The 26961-nt window shown below is 37.6% G+C and overlaps 2 pseudogenes; one reads left to right on the forward strand and one right to left on the reverse strand.

Annotated features, from left to right (window-relative positions):
- Positions 1-1119: 1119 nt before the first annotated feature.
- LOC128312418 (protein LLP homolog) lies at positions 1120-6597 on the forward strand (annotated as a pseudogene).
- Positions 6598-26097: 19500 nt separating this feature from the next.
- On the reverse strand, positions 26098-26661 carry LOC128312466 (60S ribosomal protein L37a-like; annotated as a pseudogene).
- Between the last annotated feature and the right edge of the window lie 300 nt (positions 26662-26961).

A 26961-nucleotide genomic window follows, 5' to 3' on the forward strand; every position in this document is an offset into this window, starting at 1 on the left:
GTATATTCCATTTAGCTCACTCTCATTTTTTGTGTTATTACTATCAAACAGTTTTCTTCTATGTATGTTATAAATCACATAATACATTGTTGACATTTTTTGCTTTGAACAATCAGTTTTCTATAAAGATGTTAAATATAGTCTTTGGTAATTATGTATACTTCTGCAGGTCTGATTTTTCATATGGGGTCATTTTTTTCAGCTCAAATGACTTCCCTTAGTAATTTTTGAGGCATAGGTCTGTTGGCAATGAATTCTCTCAGTTTTGGTTTGTCTTAAAAATGCCTTCATTTCATCTTAATTTCTGTAGGATTCTGGATTGATTCTCCCCCCCACCCCCGCCTTCAGCATTCAAAAAATGCCATCTGGATTCCACTATTTATGAGTTCTTGCTATTCTCAAATTTCTGCTGATTCTATCAATATATGTATGTGTATATATGTATGTATATATCTTTTTAAATTATTTACATTTTATTGTCAGCAGTTTATGATTTCCCTGGTATAGTATTGTTTATGTTTATTCTGACACTTGCTAAGTATCATGAATCTTTGAATTGATGATTTTTATGAGTTTTGAAAATTTTATAGTCATTATTTTTTCATAGTTCTTCTTTTACCATCTATTTTATTTTTCTTCGATTAATTTCCATGTATGTTATTGTCTCACAAGTCTCTGGTGCTTTGTTATTATTTGGTTAATTTTTTTTTAATGTTTGTTTGTTTTTGAGAAAGAGAGAGACAGAGGGTGAGCAGGGGCAGGGGAGGGGCAGAGAAAGAGGGAGAACAGAACTTGAAGTGGGCTCCAGGCTCTGTGCTATCAGCACAGAGCCTGATGTGGGGCTTGAACTCACAAACCATGAGATCATGACCTGAGCTGAATTTGGATGCTTAACCAACTGAGCCACCCAAGCTGTTATTATTTGGTTTTAATATTTTATCTCCCATTCTTCAGACTGAGTAATTCTTTTCATGTATCTACAAGTTCACTGATCCTTTATTTTACTATGCTCAGTATATATATATTTTTAATGTTTATTTATTTTTGAGACAGAGAGAGACAGAGCATGAATGGGGGGAGGGTCAGAGAGAGAGGGAGACACAGAATCTGAAGCAGGCTCCAGGCTCTGAGCACAGAGCCCTACGCAGGGCTCAAACTCATGGACCGTGAGATCATGACCTGAGCCGAAGTGGGACGCTTAACCGACTGAGCCACCCAGGCGCCCCTATGCTCAGTATATTTTAAAGCCCATCCAATATATTCTTTATTTCAACTTAAAAAATTTTAATTTCTAGGATATTCAAATTTTTTTTGCAGACTACTTCTTTGCTGAAATTCCTGTCTGATCACCTATTTTGTCCAGCCTTTTCTCTAAATATTTACAATAATTATTTAAAAATCCAAGTCTTTTAATAGCAACGTATTAATCAATTGTGGAGCTGCTTCTATTGATTATAGGTCACATTTTCAAGCGTTAGCCCATGTCTCATAATTAAAATTTTTTTTAATGTTTATTTATTATTGAGAGACAGAGAGAGACAGAACATGAGCATGGGAGGGGGAGACACAGAATCTGAAGCAGGCTCCAGGCTCTGAGCTGTCAGCACAGAGCCTGACACAGGGCTTGAACTCACAAACCATGAGATCATGACCTGAGCTGAAGTTGGATTCCTAACCAACTGAGCCACCCAGGCATCTCCCTCTTAATTTTTATTGTATGCTAGATGTTATATGAAAAAATAAGACACAGTAAAGCTTGAACTAGATTTTTTTTTCCTTTGGAGGGCATGCTGTTTCCTTTGTAAGGAAGCTAGGGTGAAAGTTTGATATTTTTTATTTTAATAGAGTTGAGTTACATCAGTGCTAGGTTGAAGCTTTAACTAATTTCAGATCTTCTCTGTTTTAAAATAGGTTTTGGATGAGTTCAGTTCTACTCCTCAGGCGAGACTTTATGACTCAAGAACTAGAAGTCAGTGAAAACTTTCTCTTCTTTTGAGCTCTGCCCTCAGCTGGTACTTAGTAAGATTGGAGAAGAATTGTTGGATCAGGAAGATTAGCATTACATTTGAGACTCTTCTAGATTTTATACCATCTTTCCATTTTTTACAGTCATACAATTTTATTTGTCCATTTCTTTGTCCAAACAAAGAAATGCTTATAGGAGAGGAGCTCCTCTACTTGTTTATATCCCCAGATAAGACATATTCCCAGCTATGAAAGCAGTCTCAGTCTTTACTCACCTGGAAAAGGCTCACACTTTCCTCTGGAAATTTTAATTTCATTGTGTGAATTATTATTTGATGGCTTTAAATTAAAGCATACTTGGGGGAGTCTGTGGAAGATGCTGCCCAGAGGGTGGAAGTGTGGAGGCTTCCGGTCAGTGTGGACTGTGTGCAGTCTCTAAGTTTCTGAGTTTCCTGCGTTCCAGGTAAAATATGGCAAAAAGCTTGTGGAGTAAGTGGAAAAGGAAGATGGGTGCTGAAAAGAGAAAAAAGAATGCCCCAAAGGAGCATAGCAGACTTAAAAGTATTCTTAAAGTATATAGTGATGTTTTAATGAAAGATGTTCAAGAGATAGCAACTGTGGTGGTACCGAAACACTGTCAAGAGGAAACTCAGTGCATAGTGCAAGATGAAAAAGATGACATGAATTTGGAGACTTGTATTAAGAGAAACAAAGAGTCTTCTACCCCGTATGGATGAACCAGAGACAAAGGAAAAGGCTGAAGGCAAAGTGAGAAAAGGTAAGGGGAAAAGCAAAGCAAAAGCAGCAAAGGCAATGAAGGGTTTGGTCTGGTAGACTCTTAAAAACTTGAAAAATCCTACATGGGACAAGTCTTTGATTAGAATGTATATACATCAATTTCAACTTGCACCAAATTAAAACTTTGTTTCCAGACTTAACTTGGCCTTTTTCTTCAATTCAGACCCAACTTAACTCCTCAAATTTGTTTTGGGAACTTGCATAAAATATTTTCTTTGATGAGTAAAAAAAAAAAAAAAAAAAAGAAAAAAAGAAAAAAGAAAAGGAGAGCATACTTTTTAGTTTAGCTGGTGTATTCTTGTTATGGCAAGAGCAATATTCTTTTATGATTTTCTGTGCTCTAACTAGAAGTGGGACTTGTATAATTTAGTTTGATACCTTTAATAATAACAGAAGTTGATAGAAGTCCTTCTTTAAAGGTCCTTGGACAGCACTTACATTCAGGGTGATAATGTAATCAGTGTAGTAGAGTACTGGTTAAGGCAGAGTGGCTAGTATAGCCTCTGGTCAGAGAATTGTCATATTTTAAAATAGCACTGTTAACGATGAAAACCATGAGTATAAAGATAGGTTGACTATGAAATTCTTATGAAATAGCGACTTGAGATAAACATTTTAAACTTGCATTTCAAGTGAGAGTTTAACCAATATGCCTGTCTTTCTAAGTGGCATTAGCAATATCAAGTTCAAAGTAACAGACATTTTTTGAGAGAAGTCATGCCTGAACTTTTTTTTTTAATATATAATTTATTATCAAGTTGGCTAACATACAGTGTATACAGTGTGCTCTTGGTTGGTTTTGGGGGTAGATTCCTGTGATTCATCGCTTACATACAACACGCAGTGCTCATCCCAGCAAGCGCCCTCCTAGATGCCCATTCCCCATCCCCCTCCTCCCCCCACCAATCAACCTTCAGTTTGTTCTCTGTATTTAAGAGTCTCTTATGGTTTGCCTCCCTCCCTCTCTGTTTGTAACTATTTTTTCCTTTGCTTCTTATATTTACTATCTTTTGACTAGTTATCTCTAAGCCAGTTAGAGAGACTCTCATGTTTTACTCGCTGAAGGTTTGCTCCTGAAAATTCTGTCACTTGGCACTGTGTAAAATGAGTGCTCTGGTAGAAAAATAGAGGCTCAGCTTCCTTTATAGATCTTGTTCACAATGGGAGGCAGGGGCTGTGATCCCTATCCTGCTGGCAGCCCAGTGATATAAATCAGGCTCTTGCACTTCAGTCAACTTTACCTAAGGTGAATAAAATCCAGGTCTTTAAATAACATATGGCTGTGCTGTGGTTTCAGTGCTCTGACAGAGCGTGATCTAAACTGTCAGTTTCTAATCTAAGGAAAGATTGGGAAAATAAGGAGGAAATGACAGTGAAGCATTTTATTTCTTTTGGGAAGAAACAGGATGTAATGCTCCAATAATAAATGAATAAATAACTATATTGGGGGTTGGTTTTATTTATTTTCTTACTTTTTCTTTTTTCCCCACATTTTAATTTAAATTCTAGTTAGTTAACATATAGTGTAATATTGGTTTCAGGAGTAGAATTTAGTGATTCGTCACTCACATAAAACACCGAATGCTCAACACAACTGCCCTCCTTAATGCCCATCACCCATTTAGCCTATCCCCCTGCCCACCTGCCTTCCAGCAACCCTCAGTTTGTTCTCTATAGTCTCTTAGGGTTTGCTTCCCTCTTCTCTCTTTTTTGTTTCCTCCTTGGGGGGTTGATTTTAGAGTCTTTGCCAGTATGGCTTTACCTAGAATCTCTTTGGTTCATTGAATTTTAATGTCTTTATCCTAAACTTTAAGATATTCACCAGGGGAATGTAGAAACTTTTTTTGGTTGTTATTGTTGTTAACATTTACATTCATGGCAGTACCTATTGTAAGACAGAAATTTGATTCTAACCTCACGCTAAAGAGTACATTTCTGAAACCATTCTTTGAAAAAATATACTATATCTTCAAAAGAGAAACAAATAAGAGCAACAGCTACCTGTTACTATTATACTAATTTTATGCACTTACTAAGTGCTGTGCTCTCTCGTACACATATCAAATAGTCAAGAAAGTGCTGAATGGGAGTCTAACACCTTTGGACATATTGTCGTAAACGAACATAAAAGACAAAAAATTGTACTATTGTTAAGCAGTAGAAATCAATAATGATGTTTTTCAGGTTGAAATAGTACTATTTGAGGACATATCTAAGCATTTAGATAAAAGGGACTGTTGAAGTACAGTTCCACAGATAGGCAGATTTTAGATCTCCAAAAAGAGAGAAAAGGAGGATGCTTTTAGTGTCATAGGTCCTGATGTTTGTGTTTGTATGCATGAGATGCAAATCATGAAGCCATCCCTAAATTCTAAAAAATTTCAAAAAGATTCTATAGAACTTTTTGCATGTAATTCCTGGAATGTTTATTTACAGTTTTACTGGGTGTTTTACTTTGTACTTTCTCTGTACTTGTTTCCCCAATGTTCTAGAACTGCATTCATCTTTTAGATTTTCTGTTGCTATGCTAGAGGAACACAGGGTTTGTTGACAGCTGTATACTTAGAGATTTAAATGTAAACTTAGGAAAAGTTCTCCTCTGCAAGAGAGAGGTCATGGAAAACAGCTTGGGCCCTGGAAAATGGAAAAAGGTAGTCTTTTCTAGGTAGAAAAGTTCAAAAGGGTAACTCTGATCTGATAACTTCTATTTGTCCCTCAAATCAACTTTCTACTTTTCTGCACTCTGTTCTAGGCCTCAGGAGGCTAACTTGTATGGCTCCCACGCCCTTTGTCTTCAGATGCGGTTGACCAGTAGAGAGATCTGGTAAAAGAGAAAAAGGAGGGGAGAGCTGATCGGGTATTTTCCCCCTGGATTTCCTACTGTGAGGCTGACTTAGTCTCTCTCAACAGAAGTCTCTGGTCCTCTCGAGGGATTATTCCCTACTTGGCTTTCTCCCTTCAGATTCCAGTAACCACTGCTTCCCACATTCATTCTGGTGTAGGGATAATCATAGTCAGGCTATAATAGCCCTGGGTGATTTTCCTGTATATTGTAGTTCCCTGATAGCATTGCCTTTATAATTAATCCCTTTGTAAGTAAACTTGTCAAATTAGCCTATTTCAAGTGTGCCACCCGTTTCCTGTTGGAATTCTGGTTAAAATTCTATTAATCCACAAGAAAGCAAATATTAAGGATCTGTATATTAGGCACGTAATGTTATTAGATTTACACTGGCCCAGTGATTAATGCTTAACTTCACAAAAAAGCAAAGAACAATATTATTTTCTATTACCTAGGAGAATATTAAGGCCAGACTGTTATGATTTCAAAGACCATGTGACTATCATGGTTTTATATATTTATTTATCTTAAAATTTTTTTAATGTCTATTTATTTCTTAGAGAGAGAGAGAGAGAGAGTGAGAGAGAGAGAGAGAGAGAGAGAGAGAGAGAGCGCAAGCAGGGGAGGGGCAGAAAGAGAGGGAGATACAGAATCCAAAGCAGGCTCCAGTCTCTGAGGTGTCAGCACGGAGCCCCATGTGGGGCTTGAACTTACCAGCTGTGAGACCATGACCTGAGCGTAAGTCGGATGCTTAACTGACTGAGCCATTCAGACGTCCCTATAAATTTATTTTTAAGGAAAATAAAGTTTTGTGTATTCAGCCAACAGCTTGATACCAGCTTTCACTTTTTCTTCATGGAGGTATGTCTTCTTTCAAACCTTTTTTGACTCATGTGAAGGAACAGCTTAAAAAAAACTAACATATTTGTTTCATGAAATACAATTATGACTTAAATGGAAACCATGATTTTGCACCATATTTAGGAAGACTTTTTTTTACAGCAAGGTCTGCTGAACCATGGAAATGTTAAATTAGACTATGGAATTTTGTTTCTGATAAATAGTGATACAGAATACAGTTTTTACTAGTAAAGTTGACTTGGTAGGCTCAGAGGTAGAAAAGTATGAAGTGGCTTTTTTTTTTCAAATGATCTTCCTAGATATATACGACTCATCTCAAATTAGTATGCCAATTTTAATTCAAAGAGTATATCTTAAGCATCTAACATGTACTGGTGTCTGTACCAGGTAACAGACAATGGTAAATACCACAGCATGGCCCACAACCTCTTGCAGATTATAGGCACACAGGAAAGACACATATAGCATTTTTAGGGTGATGAATATTATGAAAGAAGCATGAGAAAAATCTAGGGTTCTTGTCTGAAGGGAAGCCAATCATATATTTCTAAACCATTACCACCTACTTATCCAAGTTAGAAACCTGACTGTCATTCTTCAATTTTGATCCTCAACAGTCAGTCACCAAATTGTATCTATTTTGTGTCTTACATCTGTTCCCATTTCTACATCATTAAGACTATCGCCCTAGTTGAAGTCCTCATTATTTCTCTCCTGGTGTCCTGCATCTATCTCTGCTTCCAGTCTTGCCCTTCAAATACACATTTCACATTGTCAGTAAAGAGTTCTATCTATAAAGCAAAACCGACCATTTTAACCATGCAAAAATTCCCCAGTGACTTTCCAACCTATTAAAGACAAGATCCTCCTGTTCTTTAGTTTGATGTATGACAGTCTCCATGACCTGGACTCTGTCTCTACCTTCTATTGCATTCCTCCCCTTGAAGAGCAGGCACTAAATATTGAATGAATGAGTTCAAGACATTTAAAATAATTTGATTTAATAGAGACTAATATATAAAGATGTTTTATTGAACTGCAGAAATGTAGGGAATGAGTCTGTGCTAGTTAAGCTCCTCCTTCCTCCCAAATAACTTCATTCATTCATTCATTCATTCATTCATTCATTCATTATTGGTTTAGTACATGCATATGTTGGTTTTCAAAGGGATATATAAGAAACATCCCTGACATGAGAGGCATTTACAATTTCTCTGACAAGATATTGCCCTTTAGGCATTAATGCAAGGCCACATTTGCAATTTGAAAGCACTTGCTGAAGAAATTCATAGAAGGAGAAGAATCCACTATAGGGCAGAGTCTGAGCTAGACTGGAGGTGTGAGTTCTTCCCTGAGAGTAGTTCTGTTTTGGGGGGAATTGGCCACAGTTTTCTTGGAAACCAGAGAGTTTTCAAGCAGAACTTTACCAGACCTGTGTAGAGCTCAGACCTCTCACTGCTGAGTTCTGAAACATAGAAAAGTGGCTGATGAACTGATCATGCCTCTGCTGGCATCCTTTAGAGATGTCCTACCTCTCCTTGGGTTCTTCAGAGTGGCTGTTATCTCTGAGAAGTGTCCAGGACCTCAGTGGAAGCTGGGAAAGTGATGAGGCATCACTGGTTAGTAGACTCCCAGACACCAGAGAGAAGTTAGGACAAATGATTGAACATTAGGGAACAGAAGTAAGTCTGCTTTGTTTTTTGTGGTTGGTAGTTGAAGATGTGAATTCAAATGTTCCCTCTGCTTTGACTCGGGAATTATGCTACAAAATGTACTTCTTGCACAAGGTTATATGATGGCTTTTCATTGTCTGCCACTTCAGTAAAAGGAATTTGGGACATATCTGATAATGCCTTTTCCCTTTATCTTTTCTTTCTGATTGTGATGTGTTCTTAAAGAGCCAAGGAAAGCATCAATCCACATAAAGTTTTGTTTTGTTATATACAAACACAAATACTAATGCATTTATTATATAGAGAGCCTATCTCTGGAATCTTCTTTGTAGTTAACATTCTAGGGTTTTGGTCAAAATGGTTTTTTTTTCCCTTTTTATAACTGCATGTTCTATTGATATCCATTTACTGAAATATGTTTTAATGGTGGGATAAAAAAGGTATTCTTTTAATTCTGGAGAGAGTAACCTACTTGGAAAATAGTGAGAAATCAATTTCTCTCAGTCTTAATTTCTGACCAGAAAGGGAAGGAACCTTAGCACTGCAATTTCTTGGTGATATCAACGAAAATTAAAGTTCCTAGGGTGGCCATCAATAAAATAAAATTAGGATTTCATAAGAAGCATACCATTGAGAACTCAGCTTTTCTAAAAGATTTCAGTAGGCCTATTTCATAGCCATTGAAAAGTGTCACAACTATCACATGAGAAGTAATAAATGGAACCTGATTATTTTTACACCTTCCCTTTATTTTTAGAGTCTGTGACTTATTTCTAATTAGTAAGTTTTTTTTTTGGTAGTGTTAAATGTTATATATAACTGCTAAGCCTCATATCTTTATTGAGAAAAGGCTATTAATTTCATAAAATAATGGTATCTGTCTATGGATATATTTATAAGCATTTTAGGGGTAAACTTTGCTGTATTAATAATAGCTAATACTTGAGAAATGTTTACTATGTGTCCAGTATCACTTCAAATGTTTTATATGCAACAAGTCATTCACTCATCGGAATAATCTTGTGAAGTTGATACTATTGCTATTCATTAAACAGTTGAGGAAATTAAGGCACAGAGAGTTTAACTTGCCTAAATTCTTACAGGTAGTAAATGATGTTTCTGAGACTTGAACACAAATAATGTGACTTTGGAATCAGTGCTTCAGAGTTGCACTGCATTATTGCTTCATGGAATATTTAAACTGATGTTCCACCGTAGAATGATCAGGTGATTTGCAAAGTCATGAAAAATCTTAAATCCACAAAAAGTAACTAAGGTTTTCATTTTATACTCCTGTATGTCATCTTTTTGGAGTCTTATTTTAACATTTGAAGTGAATTTATCATTTACTGAGAACCTGTGTGTGTGTGTGTGTGTGTGTGTGTATCATTTAAGAGGAGAGAAACAAGTTGTTTTTGTTTTCTCAGAATGCTGGGGATGGTGGTTAAGTCTCTCAATTTCTTTGTAAGGAATTGCAAAATATGAGTAGGCAATGGAGAAGAGGAATGGGAAAGATGTTGTATTAGAATGATAACTTACATGGTTAGGATACCTTGACAATGAGTTTGGTCCACCATGTGTTCCATGGCCATCCCAGGCCAGGTGAAGGCTCCAGTCAGTCTTTCAATTCCAGAATAAGACAGTGTTTCAAAGCGTGGATGATGTGTAGATGTTGGCATTTGAGAGAGATTGTTCCAGAAGCTGCTTATAGAGTGAATTCCAACTGGAGATACAAGGTATAGGCTAACTAAGAGGCTGTCATTTTTTCCAGATGGAAAAACAACAGTGGGATTGGATATAAAAAAAAAAACACAAAAATTCGAGAGGTGCTGCAGAAGAGATATGTACAATTGATATGCTGACAAAATTGGATATGCTAGTGTGTTGTGAGAGAATGAGGGGGATTCTAAAATTTAATTTGACGATTAAAATATTTCACATATTACCAGCTTATTAATATAGAGACATCTAGACACAGGGAATGGACTGACTGGAGATTTGGTTGTCAGTAGCATGAATGTAACATCTTTTGCTCAGGTCATTGTATTGCCTCTGTGCTGGTCGTGCTGTTTCCTCTCTTGTCCCTTCCTGGTTCATTCTCCACACAACAGCCAGAGTGATCTTTTAAGGAAGTAATTGGAACACATTGCTTTCTATTTAAATGTCTTTAATATACTGTTTTTAAATGGGGAGGAAATGGATGCATAGAAGGCATTCTCAAAAGGAGAGGACATGTTTTGAGCTGTCACAGTGAAGGTGGGCTACTATTCTTTAGTTGGTAGGAGTCAGGATTCTCTATACCCTGAAATACTGCAATCCTTTGGCATTTATATGTTGACATTCATATGAATTCATTATAAAGTATTATCTCTCGTTTATACTACCATTTAGATATTAGGTTGGTTTTATTTTCAAAGATTATGTATATACAGGTAAGATTATCTATGGAATTCATTTCAGGGTAAGAAGGGAGTTTTATAAAATATTTCTTATACAATATTACTTTCTAATTTTTAATTTTTTGTTTATCACTGAAAGAAAATAAGGAAAAATAATAACTATTAGTTCAAAAGAATGTAATGAGATTTGGAGAGACATTCTAAATGTAGATAAATCTAAATATAAAGACAATTATTTTTTTAATTTTATTTTTTAATTTACATACAAATTAGCATATAGTGCAACAGTGATTTCAGGAGTAGATTCCTTAATGCCCCTTACCCATTTAGCCCATTCCCCCCTCCCACAACCCCTCCAGTAACCCTCTGTTTGTTCTCCATATTTAAGAGTCTCTTCTGTTTTGTCCTCCTCCCTGTTTTCATATTATTTTTGATTCCCTTCCCTTATGTTCATGTGTTCTGTGTCTTAAAGTCCTCATATGAGTGAAGTCATATGATATTTGTCTTTCTCTGACTGACTAATTTCGTTTAGCATAATACCCTCTAGTTCCATCCACGTAGTTGCAAATGGCAAGATTTCATTCTTTTGAGTTGCCGAGTAATACTCCATTGTATGTATATACCATCTCTTCTTTATCTATTCATCCATCAATGCACATTTGGGCTCTTTCCATACATTGGCTATAAACACTGGGGTGCATGTGTCACTTCGAAACAGCATACCTGTATCCCTTGGATAAATACCTAGTTGTGCAATTGCTGGGTCAAAGGGTAGTTCTATTTTTAATTTTTTTGAGGAAACTCCATACTGTTTTCCAGAGTGGCTGCACCAACTTGCATTCCCACCAGCAGTGCAAAAGAGATCCTTTTTCTCCGCATTCTCGCCAACATCTGTTGTTGCCTGAGTTGTTAATGTTACCCATTTTGACAGGTGAAAAGTGGTATCTCATTGTGGTTTTGATTTGTATTTCCCTGGTGATGAGTGATGTTGAGCATTTTTTCATGTGTCGGTTGGCCATCTGGATGTCTTCTTTGGAGAAGTGTCTATTCATGTCTTTTGCCCATTTCTTCACTGGATTATTTGTTTTTTGGGTGTTGAGTTTGATAAGTGCTTTATAGATTTTTGGATACTAACCCTTCGTCTGATATGTCATTTGCAAATATCTTCTCCCATTGTGTCGGTTGATTTTTAGTTTTGCTGATTGTTTCCTTCGTTGTAAAGAAGCTTTTTATTTTGATGAGGTCCAAGTAGTTCATTTTCGCTTTTGTTTCCCTTGCCTGCGGAGATGTGTTGAGTAAGAAGTTGCTGCAGCCAAGAGCGAAGAGGTTTTTGCCTGCTTTCTCTTCTAGGATTTTCATGGCTTCCTGTCTTACATTGAGGTCTTTCATACATTTTGAGTTTATTTTTGTGTGTGGTATAAGAAAGTGGTCCAGGTTCATTTTTCTGTGTGTCACTTCCATTTTCCCAGCACCACTTGCTGAAGAGACTGTCTTTTTTTCCATTGGATATTCTTTCCTGCTTTGTCAAAGATTAGTTGGCATTATGTTTGTGGGTCCACTTCTGGGTTCTCTGTTCCATTGACCTGAGTGTCAGTTCTTGTGCCAGTACCATACTGTCTTAATGATTACAGATTTGTAGTATAGTTTGAAGTGTGGAATTGTGATACCTCCTGCTTTGGTTTTCTTTTTCAAGATTGCTTTGGCTATTCAGGGTCTTTTGTGGTTCCATACAAATGTTAGGATTGTTTGTTCTAGCTCTGTGAAGAATACTGGTGTTATTTTGGTAGGGATTGCATTGAATATGTAGATTGCTTTGGGTAGTATTGACATTTTAACAATATTTGTTCTTCCTATTGAGGAGCATAGAATCTTTTCCCATTTTTTTTGTGTCTTCTTCAGTTTCTTTCATAAGCTTCCTATACTTTTCAGTGTATAGATTTTCCTTTTTTTAATATCAAATTTATTGTCAAATTGTTTTCCATACAACACCCAGTGCTCATCCCAAAAGGTGCCATCCTCAATACCCATCACCCACCCTCCCCTCCCTCCCACCCTCCATCTACCCTCCCACCCCCCATCTACCCTCAGTTTGTTCTCAGTTTTTAAGTCTATTATGCTTTGGCTCTCTCCCTCTCTAACCTCTTTTTTTTCTTTCTTCCCCTCCCCCATGGACTTCTGTTAAGTTTTTCAGGATCCACGTAAGAGTGAAAACATATGGTATCTGTCTTTCTCTGTATGACTTATTTCACTTAGCATCACACTCTCCAGTTCCATCCATGTTGCTACAAAAGGCCATATTTCATTCTTTCTCATTGCCACGTAGTATTCCATTGTGTATATAAACCACAATTTCTTTATTCATTCGTCAGTTCATGGACATTTCGGCTCTTTCCATAATTTGGCTATTGTTGAGAGTGCTGCTATAAACATTGGGGTAGAAGTGACCCTATGCATCAGCACTCCTGTATACCTTGGGTAAATTCCTAGCAGTGCTATTGATGGGTCATAAGAATGTGGTAATTGCAGGGGACTTTAATACTCCACTTACAACGGATAGATCATCTAGACACAGGATCAATAAAGAAACAAGGGCCCTGAATAATACATTGGATCAGATGGACTTAACAGATATATTTAGAACTCTGCATCCCAAAGCAACAGAATATACTTTCTTCTCGCATGCACATGGAACGTTCTCCAAGATAGATCACATACTGGGTCACAAAACAGCCCTTCATAAGTATATAAGAATTAATATCATATCATGCATACTTTCAGACCACAATGCTATGAAGATTGAAATCAGCCACAGGAAAAAGTCTGGAAAACCTCCAAAAGCATGGAAGTTAAAGAACACCCTACTAAGGAGAGAATGGGTCAACAGGCAATTAGAGAAGAAATTAAGAAATATATGGAAACAAATGAAAATGAAAATACAACAATCCAAAAGCTTTGGGATGCAGCAAAGGCAGTCCTGAGAGGAAAATACATTGCAATCCAGGCCTATCTCAAGAAACAAGAAAAATCCCAAATACAAAATCTAACAGCACACCTAAAGGAAATAGAAGCCGAAAAGCAAAGACACCCCAAACCCAGCAGAAGAAGAGAAATAATAAAGATCAGAGCAGAAATAAACAATATAGAATCTAAAAAACCTGTAGAGCAGATCAACGAAACCAAGAGTTGGTTTTTTGAAAAAATTAACAAAATTGACAAACCTCTAGCCAGTTTCTCAAAAAGAAAAGGGAGATGACCCAAATAGATAAAATCATGAATGAAAATGGAATTATTAGAAACAATCCCTCAGAAATACAAGCAATTATCAGGGAATACTATGAAAAATTATATGCCAACAAATTGGACAACCTGGAAGAAATGGACAAATTCCTTAACACCCACACACTTCCAAAACTCAAACAGGAATAAATAGAAAGTTTGAATAGACCCATAACCAGCAAAGAAATTGAATCAGTTATCAAAAATCTCCCAACAAATAAGAGTCCAGGACCAGATGGCTTCCCAGGGGAATTCTACCAGACATTTAAAGCAGAGATAATACCTCTCCTTCTCAAGCTATTCCAAAAAATAGAAAGGGAAGGAAAACTTCCAGACTCATTCTGTGAAGCTAGCATTACTTTGATTCCTAAACCAGACAGAGGCCCAGTAAAAAAAGAGAACTACAGGCCAATATCCCTGATGAATATGGATGCAAAAATTCTCAGTAAGATACTAGCATATCGAATTCAGTGTATAGATTTTTCACCTCTTTGGTTAGATTTATTCCTAGATATTTTATGGTTTTTTTGCAATTGTAAATGGTATTGATTCCTTGATTTCTCTTTCTGTTGTTTCATTGTTGGTGTATAGGAATGCAACCGATTTCTGTGCAATGATTTTATATCCTGCAACTTTGCTGAATTCATGGATCAGTTCTAGTAGTATTTTGGTGGAATCTACTGGGTTTTCCATGTGGAGTATCATGTCATCTGCAAAGAGTGAACGTTTGACCTCCTCCTGGCCAATTTGGATGCCTTTTACTTCTTTGTGTTGTCTGATTGCTGAGGCTAAGACTTCCAATACTATGTTGAATAACTGTGGCAAGAGTGGACATCCCTGTCTTGTTCCTGACCTCAGCGACAAAGCTCTCAGTTTTTCCCCATTGAGGATGATATTAGCGTTGGGTTGCTCATATATGGCTTTTATGATCTTGAGGTATGCACCTTCTATCCCTACTTTCTTGAGGGTTTTTATCAAGAAAGGATGCTTTATTTTGTCAAATGCTTTCTCTGCATCTATTGAGAGGACCATATGGTTCTGGTCCTTTCTTTTATTGATGTGATGAATCACATTGATTGTTTTGTGGATATTGAACCAGCCCTGCATTCCACGTATAAATCCCACTTGGTCGTGGTGAATAACTTTTTTAATGTGTTTTTGGATCCAGTTGGCTACTATCTTGTTGAGGATTTTTGCATCCATGTTCAAGAAGGAAATTAGTCTATAGTTCTCGTTTTTAGTGGGTCTCTGTCTGGTTTTGGAATCAAGGTAATGCTGGCTTCACAGAAAGAGTTTGGAAGTTTTCCTTCCATTTCTATTTTTTGGGACAGCTTCAAGAGAATAGGTGTTAACTCTTCCATAAATGTTTGGTAGAATTCCCCTGGAAAACCATCTGGCCTTGGACTCTTGTTTTTTGGGGAGGTTTTTGATTACTAACTTGATTTCTTTACTGGTTATGGGTCTGTTCAAATTTTCTATTTCTTCCTGTTTCAGTTTTGGTAGCATATATGTTTCTAGGAATTTGCCTTTCTTCCAGATTGCCCGTTTTATTGGCGTATAAGTGCTCATAATATTCTCTTATTATTGTTTTTATTTCTGCTGTGTTGGTTGTGATCTCTCCTCTTTCATTTTTGATTTTATTTATTTGGGTCCTTTCTTTTTTCTTTGTGATCAAACTGGCTAGGGGTTTATCAATTTCATTAATTCTTTCAAAGAACCAGCTTCTGGTTTCGTTGATATGTTCTATTGTTTTTTGGTGTTGATAGCATTGCTTTCTGCTCTAATCTTTATTCTTCCCTGTCTTCTGCTGTTTTTGGGTTTTATTTGCTGTTCTTTTTTCAGCTCTTTAAGGTGTAAGGTTAGGTTGTGTATCTGAGATCTTTCTTCCCTCTTTCGGAAGGCCTGGATTGCTATATACTTCCTCTTATGACCACCTTTCCTGTGTCCCAGAGGTTTTTGGTTGTGGTGTTATCGTTTTCATTGGCTTCCATGTACTTTTTTAATTTCCTCTTTAACTTCTTGGTCAGCCCATTCATTCTTTAGTAGGATGTTCTTGAGTCTCCAAGTATTGTTATCTTTCCAAGTTTTTTCTTGTGGTTGATTTCAAGGTTCAGAGCATTGTGGTCTGAAAATATGCACGGTATGATCTCGATCTTTTTGTACTTGTTGAGGGCTGATTTATGTCCCAGTAGGTGGTCTATTGTGGAGAACGTTCCATGTGCACTGGCGAAGAATGTATATTCCGCTGGTTCATGATGAAATGTCCCTAATATATCTGTTAAGTCTACCTGGTCCAGGGTGTCATTCAAAGCATTGTTTCCTTGCTGATTTTCTTGATTAGATGATCTGTCCATTGCTGTGAGTGGGTGTTGAAGTCTCCTACTGTTATGGTATTACTATCAATGAGTTTCTTTATGTTTATGATTCATTGATGTATACATTTGGGTGCTTTCACATTTGGCACATAAATGTTTACAATTGTTAGGTCTTCTTGGTGGATAGACCCCTTAGTTATGATATAATGCCCTTCTTCATCTCTTATTATAGCCTTTATTTTAAAGTCTAGATTGTCTGATATAAGTATGGCTACTCTGGCTTTCTTCTGTTGACCATTAGCATGACAGATGTTTCTCCATCCCCTTACTTTCAATCTGAAGGTGTCTCTAGGTCTAAAGTGGGTCTCTTGTATACAGCATATAGATGGATCTTGTTTTCTTATCCATTCTGTTACCCTCTGTCTTTTGATTGGAGCATTTGGTCCATTGATGTTTAGAGTGAGTACTGAAAGTGATGAGTTTATTGCCATTATGTTTCTTGTAGAGTTGGAGTTTCTGGTGGTGTTCTCTGGTCCTTTCTAGTCTTGTTGCTTTTGGTGTTTTTTGTTTGTTTGTTTGTTTGTTTGTTTTTTGTTTTGTCTTTTCTCCCTTCAGAATGACCCCCTTAAAATTTCTTGCAGGGCTGGTTTAGTTGTCATGAATTCCTCTAATTTTTGTTTGTCTGGGAAAATTTAATTTCTCCTATTTTGAATGACATCCTTGCTGGATAAAGAATTCTTGGCTGCATATTGTTCTTATTCAGCACATTGAATATATCCTGCCACTCCTTTCTGGTCTGACAAGTTTCTGTGGATAGGTCTGCTGGAAACCTGATCTGTCTTTCCTTGTAGGTTAAGGACTTTTTTTCCCTTGCTGCTTTCATGATTTCCTCCTTGCCTGAGTATTTTGTCAATTTGACTATGGTATGCCTTGTTGATGGTTGGTTTCTGTTGAATCTAATGGGAGTCCTCTGTGTTTCCTGGATTTTGATATTTGTGCCTTTCCCAAGTTAGGAAAATTTTCCACTATGATTTGCTCACATAACCCTTCTACTCCTTTTTCTCCCTCTTCCTCTTATGGGACCCCTATGATTCTGATGTGGTTCCTTTTTAATGAGGCACTGGTTTCTCTAATTCTTAAATTGTGCTCTTTTGCCTTAATCTCTCTCTTTTTTCCTGTTTCATTATTCTCCATAAGTTTGTCCTCTATATCGGTGACTCTCTTTTCTGCCTCAACCATCCTTGCTCCCGTGACCTTCATTTTTTATTTATACATTTTTAATTTCATCCTGAGTAGCTTTTTCTTCTTTTATCTCCACAGAAAAGGATTCTAATATATTTTTGAATCCAGTTAGTGTTCTTATTATCGTGAATCTAAATTCCGGTTCAGACATCTTGCTTGTATCTGTGTTGTTAAGTCCTTGGCTGTCGTTTCTTCCTTTTCTTTCTTTTGGGGTGAATTCCTTCATTTCGTCATTGTAAAGGGAGAAAAGGAATTAATGAGGTAAAAGAATTAAAATTAAAAAAACATTAAAATTAAAAAATGAAAAACAAACACAGAAAAAAATCAAATAAATGATGTTAGATCCTAGGTGTGTTTTGGTCTGGGTGTTGAAAGGGGCTTGATAGAGTAGAGAAAAAAGGGGAAAAAAAAGAAAAGGAAATAGTTTGAAAATTTGAATGAATACACTGAAGTAGACTAAATTGAAATGATGCAAGTAGAATTTGAAAAAATTTACACAAAAGTAAAAAATATAGTTGAAAAAAATTAAAGAAAAATATTTTTAATAAAAATTGATAATAAAAATGAACTTTTCCTCTTTCTGTATTCAAGAAAAAGAAAAATGAAAAAGAGAAAAAAGAAAAAAGAAAGAAAATTGAATGGATGGATCGACAGACTGAAATATGACTAAATTTACTTCGTTTCCCCTAGAAGTCAAACTATGAAGCACTTCATAGTACATAAACTAAGTTGGCAGAGATTTGTGTTCCTGAAGAGTGAGGTTGGCCCAGTTGTGCGGGCTCAGTGTAACGACTTCGTTCTCCACTAGATGGCGCTGCTTAGCTTACTGGAGTGGATTTGTGGTGCTTGTTGGTGCATATGCGCATGCGTGGGAGCGGTGAAAATGGCGTCACCCAGCTACCCAGTCTCTAGTATCAGAACTCTGTTGTCCCTGATCAGCAATCACACACCCATCCTTTGTCTTCAGCTTCCAACCACTCCCCGCTTTTACACAGTCCATGACCAAGCCCCAGGCAGCACCTCCCTCCTGATACCTGTCTCAGATGTGGCTGTTTTCCCTGATACCTTACTTCTGAGGGACTGCGGCTTTGACCTGTTCTGCCCCAGGAGGGTCTCACAGAGCAATGGCTGGGTGCTGGCTGCACCCAGGATCATCTGTGGGACTGTGCTGCTGCCAATGCCCAGAGACTGCAGCCAGATGCCAGTCCACCCCAGAAAAAGTTCATGAGATAGTGTAGCAGCGTTTCAGGGATTATGGAAAATCACAACACACATCTGCCACCAGACTTCACCCTTAACAACCTTGTTTCAGCATCAGCAAATGTGGGTCTCCCGGGTCCACTGGGGCCTTGCCTTAGGGGATCCACACAGCCTCTACCAGGTGTCCTCCGAGCAGGGTAACTGCCTCTCCCCATGTGGCCTGAAGAACACTGGACTCCACTCTTCTCCTGGGGATTCGTCCTTCTCACCAGAGCACCACAAGGTACAGAGCTGCGGAGTTTCAGACTCTGTGCTCCCCATGTTTATAGTCTTAATGGAATTTAAACCTTCTACTTTATCCCTTTTTAGCTCAGTCCCTGCAGCTGTTTCCACTTTTCTACTTTCTCTCCAGCTGCTTTTTGCTTTTCTCGTATTCTCCCCTCCCCCCTCTCTGCATGCAAAAGAGGCTCTCTGCCCTCTTCACCTTCTCTTTCCCCAAGTTCACTTCTCTGCCCCATGTACCTGCTGAATTCTGTGGTTCAGGCTGTGCGGATTGTTGTGTTAATCCTCAGATCAATTTTCTAGGTGTGCAGAATGGTTTAGTGTTGGTCTGGCTGTATTTCATGGATGCAAGACACACAAAAACTTCCATGCTGTCCTGTCATCTTGGCTCCTCCTCTAAACACAATTATTTTTGAGCCTTGAGTTCATCTCTTTACGCTAACAAGAATGAACACAGTGCTGGGTGCCACCCCGAAGTAAATTTGAGTTAAGAACACAAGGGCTGTCATCCTGGGTCAGGCTTGGACCATACAACCTGGGACACTCTCTCAGAGAGTGGCACATAGGGGCAGGGTGGAAACAGAGTAAGTGATAACTCTGATATCTGGACAGATGTTAAGTTGTACCATTCTGTTGGTAAGTTTCCCTTAGTAAATTATGGTAAATATGCCATTAATAAATTTGTTCTGAGCTGTTTTTGAATCTGTTTATATTTTTGTTCTATACCAAATTTTGGGAGAGTGATCTCTAAATTTATTACCAACTGTCCTAAACAATGTATTCTCAAGCTAAGAGAGATGCTTCCTAGGATAAATTCTCCAGAATTTAGTGAGTTGCAGAGATTTACAAGAACAATGGATCTAAGATCATCCATTGTTCACTGATCTATCCAGTTAGTCTATAAAATGAGTTCTGTGATGGAATATACTTGGAAAACACTTTGTATTATACCCTTTTCTGGGAGAATCATGGGACACACTAGCATACTGAAAATTCTAGAAGGAAAGGAAATGTGTTCACAAAACCTCTCTATGTGTAACACCCTGCAGAGCTAGTGTTCCATGGGAAAACTGTCCTAGCAGTTTAGGAATTGTTGGAGCTTTTCATATCCATAGACTGACTAAGGAAAGGTTGTCAGATGACAAGTACAGCATTTTCCATTCTCCTAACCCATTTCTAGTGCAGATTGTTGACTGTGAGTGTTGATACAGTGGGCAGCTGTTTAGTGATTTTCATCACCAATATCAGGGCAAACCACAAACAAGGAGAGCCATGGAAAGAATATGGGATTTGGAATGATAAGGTGTAAGTTGGAATCTCTTTTCCATTATCACTTGCAGCTGTGTGATCTTGGGAAGGTGACTTAGTTCTCTGAATTTCCTCATGTGTGAAGTGGGAATAATAGTAATAGCTCTATATTACTAGAATTACTCTGAATTATATTTGTTACCATGTGTAGAAAGTTGGCAGAGTGTATTGATTTTTTTTAATTTGTTTAAAGTGTTTAATAAATTTTAAATGAGAATGAGTCCTGGTGTTCTAATTAGTGAATTGAATCATTAAACATGTAATAGGTGACTCTTTGGTTTAAGGCTAAAATCATCTTTTGTGTATAAATGTATAAAGGGAAGAGAAATTCAACCCTTCTGTCAGAAAGAAAAAAAACCCATAGGGGTTAATAGCTGTGCACGCTTTCACTGCCCCAGGTGCAAACATCAGCCCATTAGATGGGTAACGCAGCTGGCCCAATTTAGTGCTCAGCACCCGTCTTTATTTCTGCTCTGTTGGAACTGGCAATACAGAGTAGCTTCTGAAAAAGTGGTTTTAATACCTTGCTACGATAATATTCCCAAGATATTTGATCCACAAATAACTGACATTTTTCATTATTTCTTTTTACAGCAAACAGGATTTCAATATGGCCTTTGTTCAAGTGTCTTTTTACTTTCTTTAAGGAAACAACAACAAAAGATACATACAGAACTCAGATTTTCCCCTCCAAATCCAAAAAAGGAGACAAAACCATAATTCCCTTTCTAGTACTCAGGAGCCAGAAATAATCAAAGAAATATGTTAGCTCCTGATACAAGTAATTTAGGAAACTATTCTTATGTGCTGAATGTATAATGGATGTGCAATTAAGAATGAGTTCATAAGGCAACACATATCAGCAGAGTCTTTTCCATTTAAAAACAAAAATGATTTTAATCCACTAGCACTTAGAACATAAAAATGTGTCCTAGGCTACTGCTCAGAGATAAGAGGTATGACAATATCAAACAAATTATGAGATGATGCATCTCTTGGAGGATGGATTCCCACTGTTATGGAACACGCGCAGGGCATAGTCCTATGCTTTTATGCAAGAAGCAAGTTGCCCCTACATTGCAGAAGTTGGATTTGAATTAACTTTGCAGAGATAAATCTTAGGCACTATGAATGACCACCAAAGGGGAAAATATTAGTGATGGAAAGTAAAACTTATATGTACTTTTCCTGATAGTGTTGTTGTTGGTGGTGGTGATGGTGGTGGTGGTGGTGGTGGTGGTAGTGTGTGCGTGATGTGAAAGAATGAAAATATGTGTTCTGGACCCTATAGTCATGTCACACCTGTTAAGGATGAAAGGAAGTAGTATAGTAGAGCAAGTATCAATAGCTCAAATGTATTTGGTGCATCAGGTAAAGTACATGATGAAGGGGGAGGACGAAGGCTATAAGCGCTGGTGTGGGCTGTGAGGTAGTGAACATGCGTACCTCCAAAAGGCATCAAAGCACATTTCTTTTTTAAAATTTCTTAAAAAATGTTTTCATTTATTTGAGAGAGAGAGAGAGAGCGGTAGAGGAGTGGGGCAGAGAGGGGGACAGAGGATCTGAAGCAGGGTCTGTGTTGACAGCAGTGAGCCTGATGCGGGGCTCAAACTATGAATGGTGAAATCATGACCTGAGCTGAAGTTGGATGCTTAACTGACTGAGCCGCCCAGGCACCCCTTAAAGTACATTTCTTTTTTCAAACCACCATGTAGCCCCAAAAAAAGAGCTGTATGGGCTCAAGTCCATCTCCTGGATTGGCAGTCAGTTTGGAAACTCTGGGCAAAAGTTGAAAGAGCAGAAGTTCTATAGTGAAACTAGGTTCAGTTCCTGTTAACCAGGCTAGCAGATAAGTTTGGCAAGTTAATTTAACATTTGAAAGCCTCATTTTCCTTATGTCTGAAATGGGGATAATAATAGTACTTAGTTTATGAGATTATTGTGAAAGTATTATGATAATGTATAAATGTAATGTGTTTAATAGGATGACGGGCACCTAGGAAACACTTAATAAATATCAGCTGTGTACACACACACACACACACACACAAGAAACTATATATAGGAATGATCATTTCCTCCTTTTAAATAGCCACTGGAGAAAGATATGAACTTTTATAATAATGTCTTGTGGCATATCCATTTGAGAGTAATTGATGGCAGCAAATGTTTTCTTTCAGAGAGTGGGAGGCAGTTTGGGTTTTGGAAAATATTGTAAGAAAGACTGATGAATAAGATAAATGGTAAAATTGTGCAATATGATTTTTGGGCACAAATAAGTTAATAAGAGGGAATATAAGTTTGGGCATAAAAGGATGTGTAGACAGGAATTCAGAGAGAATGGTCATAATTATTTTGTTGGGTTTCTAGCTCCCTGATATTTTCTAGTAAATCATCTCAATGTTAAAATGTTGGGGAACCCTGGGGCTCAGTAATTGACCATCTTCTTTGTTCATACTCACTCTCCCTTGGTGATGTGATCCAGATTCATGGCTTTAAATATCTATTTGCTTAACTCCTACTAATTTATTTCTTCAGCTAGGCTCTGCCTCTATACTCTCAACTTATATACTCAGTCATCCAGTTAATACCTTCACACAGATGTTGAATAAGCTCTTGAAAGAACAGATTCCTGAGATTCACTACCTCCTTTTCAAACCAGTATCTCCAGTATTCTTGTCTCAACTGACGGCAATCCCGTTCTTCCAATTGTTCAGTCAAAAACTTTGGTGTCATACTTGACTTCTCTCTTTTTCTCATACTTTTTATCTGGTTCATTAGCAAATTCTGCCCACTCTACCACCTCCAGTTCTATCATCCTGGCCCAAACCACCATCATCTGTCCTCTGCATAATTACAATAATTTTGCCTGCTCTTACAGGAATAACTTTTCCCATGAAAATCTGGTCATGTTACTTCTCTATGGCTTATTCTCTGACTCAGTTCCTGTCTTTGCCATAAACAAAGCTCTCCATAAACCTGTTTCTTGTTGAACTTCTTGGACTTTATTAACCCCTTTATCATTTTATCACACCTGCCACACTGACCCCCTTGCTGTTTCTTGCACACACTAAGAGCTACTACCTCTGGAACTTTACTTTTGCTCTTCCTTTGTCTGGAACATTTTTCTGCTATATATTTGCATGACTGGTTTTCTCACTTCCTTCAGGTCTTAAGTTAAAAGTCACCTTCCCTGGCTATCTCATTTAGAAATTTTTTCCCCTCCCCCCATACTTTCCTTCTCTGTTTTGCTTATTTTTTTTTAATGTTTACTTAATTATTTTTGAAAGGGAGAGAGCGAGTGAGAAGGGGAGGGGCAGAGAGAGAGAGAGAGAGAGAGAGAGAGACAGAGACAGAGAGACAGAGAATCCCAAGCAGGGCTCAAACTCATGAACCACAAGATCATGACCTGAGCCAAAATCAAAAGCTGGATGCTTAACTGACTGAGCCACCCAGGAGCTTTACTTACTTATTTATTTTTTCATAAAAATCATTTTTGTGTCTCTCACTATAGAAGGTAAGCTCCCCGAAGGCAGTGAATTTTGGCTGTTTTATTTACTGTTGTGTTGTCAGTGCATGGACAATGCCTGGCCCCAAATAAGCATGTATTAGATATTTGTTGAATGAATGAATAAATGAATTTGCTGTCCTTTTTGTTACTTACTTTTATTTTATTTTATTTTATTTTATTTTATTTATTTTATTTTATTTTATTTTCCATCCCCTGCCTCTTCTTTGTTACTTATTTTTAAATGATGCAGGAACCATGAAAGAAATGGGCAGTGAGTTACAGTGGACCCAGGCACTTGGATTCTATTTGTAGCAGTGCCATTAGGTAGCTATGTTGTTTGGGACATGCTTTACTTTTTTAAGCCTTGATGTCCTCTGAAAAATGAGGCAGGTAGACAAGATAGATGGATGATTTCTAGAATCACTTCCATCTCTGGGTTATGTGACTCTGATATAACAAAGAAGATGCTTATAGGAATAAGGACCTGTGCTCTATTTAAGACCAACTTACAGCTTTCTGTGATAGCCAGAACGTGTGCATTTCTTGGTCTCTCTGTTTGAAGTTTACCACCAATAATCTTTGTCTTTGAGGGAGGACCAAAGCCCGACAGTTGAGTAGAAGAAGAAGTAATTCCCCAGTTTTAGTTCTCACCCCTCATCTGTCATACTGGCTTAGCATATTTCCTCACCAAGCTGGAACTTATTTTGTACTACTTGCAGTAATGCTGATGCTGTTAATATCAAGTTGTATTTTTCCTAAGTATTTCTACATGTATTGATTGCCATCATCACATCACCATTCAGAAGATGGGTCAAGTTTTGTCAACATTTCCACTTACAGAAGCTGGAAGCAGAGAACCAGAGGGTGATGAATTGGCCCTGTCACAGAGAAAGTCAAGGACAGAATTCTATAATAAGCAGTGTTCATTTTTTACTAATAAAGTGCTGCTGTTAGAAGCTGAAGTCAGAACTGGTAGCATTCTTGCCATCTCCAAGTCTGGAATGGTAGGTCATTTAGAAACACTTACATAAATGTTTCTGCAACTCATGGAGTTCCAGGAATGCCACGAAATTTTGTTGGTGGCTTACAGATTTCCAGTACTATGTGGAGTGCAGAAGACAGAATCTCTTGACTCTGGGCTTTATAGGATAAGTACCCTTTCCCTTCTCTCTACTCAAATTACTTGAAGATAATGATCCTTTTTAGGCATTTTGCCAGAGCAAGAATAGAATTCTGTCTGCTAAATTTCTGGTCAAAAAAAGTGAATAGGTGGAAGAAAATGTGCCTAGTATGTTTCTCAGTTGAGAGAAGTGAGCAATGATAGATATAACTATATAAATAATTATTAACCAGTGCAGAATTTTTAAAGACAAGAATTCAAAGGCAACTTTGGAAACTAGGAAGTTTATCACAACATAGAAAGCATAAATAAAATACAAAGACTTAGGTATCCAGGCTCAGTATTTAGAACATAAATGAGTTCAAAATCAGATATGTCTCTGAGACCAATTGGAATTTATCCCATCCTGGGTAGATTTGTCTTTTGGTAAGAAGGGGCTCAGAGACTGAGGTATACTGTACAGGGTTCCAAGATTGAGTATATGCAAGCTACAAGGTTGAACTGTGTCTCTTTTCCTGGAGAACCTGGATTCCTTACTTATTACTTTAAAATACAACAATTTTTGATAACAAAGTCAAATATGTCCCATTGAAGAGAAAGTTGAGAAAACTGAGTGTAGTGAGTATAATGTAAGTAATATTATCTCTGAGTTTTTACTGTTGGAGATGAATGCTTAAGGTAGGAAGTGCCAAGTGTGTATGCATTGTAGGTCTGTATAGCTCGAGCCCTAATGCCATGGACACTCTTTCTGTCAAGGGGACAGATTAAACCTTCCTCTTGGCCCCTCCACCCCAGGGAGAATGCAGCTGTCAGAGTGGACATTTAAACACATGAAGTTTATAGTAGTGCTGCCTAGACTAGCAGGCAGATAAAAACTATTCCAAGAGTTAGATAAGGCAGGCTACAAGCATCTTGTAAAGCATATTAGTATGAAACAAGGCTTCAGTATAAATCAATAGGTAAAGAAGAACTTTGAATAACTTCGTATGCCAAGACTGATACTACTGAATGGAAGTAGCATCAGTCCTAGGGCAGCATACCTTAGAGATATTCAGTATATGTGGGGCTACTCAGGAAGATGGCTCCAGATGGAGCAGTTAAGGCTCTGCTCTTAGTTATACCAGCTATGTGTGCCTGCTAGAGTATTCAAAGGACCTGAAAGTCAATTTCACAATATTAGTGCTTATTGTTTATACTTGTGTTTTTTGTTTTTTGTCTTTGAGTTTGTATTGAGTCCTTCCCAATGAGTACTTTTAGCCTACTCATGGTCCTTAGCCAAAAGAACCCTTCTAGGAATCATTACATTTATTTTTTGTTATATAAATGAACCCATTTATTATAGGCTAGCTTCAAATGGTGGAGCTTCAACTGGTCTTTCAACTCCTTCAGTCTTCTGATGGCCAACTTTACTATGACGGCAGAAGTGGTGTTGTAGGACCAGGCACCACTGGCTATGGTTTTCATGCAGGAACCACAATGGCAGATTCCCACAGCTCATCTTTTCATCTTGGTTTTGCCACAGAAGGAGCAAGTGTACTTGCAACGTGCCCTTGCAAAGTGTACTTGGCATGCTGGCTTATTTCAATCTTCTGCACGATTTTCCTGAGGGAGACACCATAATGGGTCCTGTATTTACCAATGATTCTGACCTTCTTGGCATGTTTAGCCATGTTGCCACAAACTAGGTCTGAGCCCAGAGAGCATGGGATTATTACATTTAGATACCTGGATTGGGTGAACTCTGAATGTTACTGGTAATCGTGGAGATCCTGACCTTCAATGACTGCTGTATTAGCAGGGCTGATTGCTGTTTCAGTAGCAATTTACAGCGCATATCCTCTGAGAGATACTGGTTAGAGTCCCTTCCTTACATACATTACTTCTGAAATTATGTGCTCTTATAGCCTTAGGTTTTATTGTAACCTCTGCTACATAATGCACAAAAATACTTATGAATGTTCTAATATTCTCATAAAGGTGGTTTTCCAGAAGCTATAAAGATACAGGTAAATCTGTCTTTCTAGCACACACACATATATACACAGGAAAGAAAACGAACTGCTTTGGACACACAAGCTCATGTGCTAGAGAGCATAAAAAATCTTCTTTTCTCTTTATCAAGACCTAACTTAAACTGCCACTGAGTTAGTTCTTCTACCCAGGGGACTC

The sequence above is a fragment of the Acinonyx jubatus genome, chromosome D3 (assembly GCF_027475565.1).
Source record: "Acinonyx jubatus isolate Ajub_Pintada_27869175 chromosome D3, VMU_Ajub_asm_v1.0, whole genome shotgun sequence".
Lineage (NCBI taxonomy): Eukaryota > Metazoa > Chordata > Mammalia > Carnivora > Felidae > Acinonyx > Acinonyx jubatus.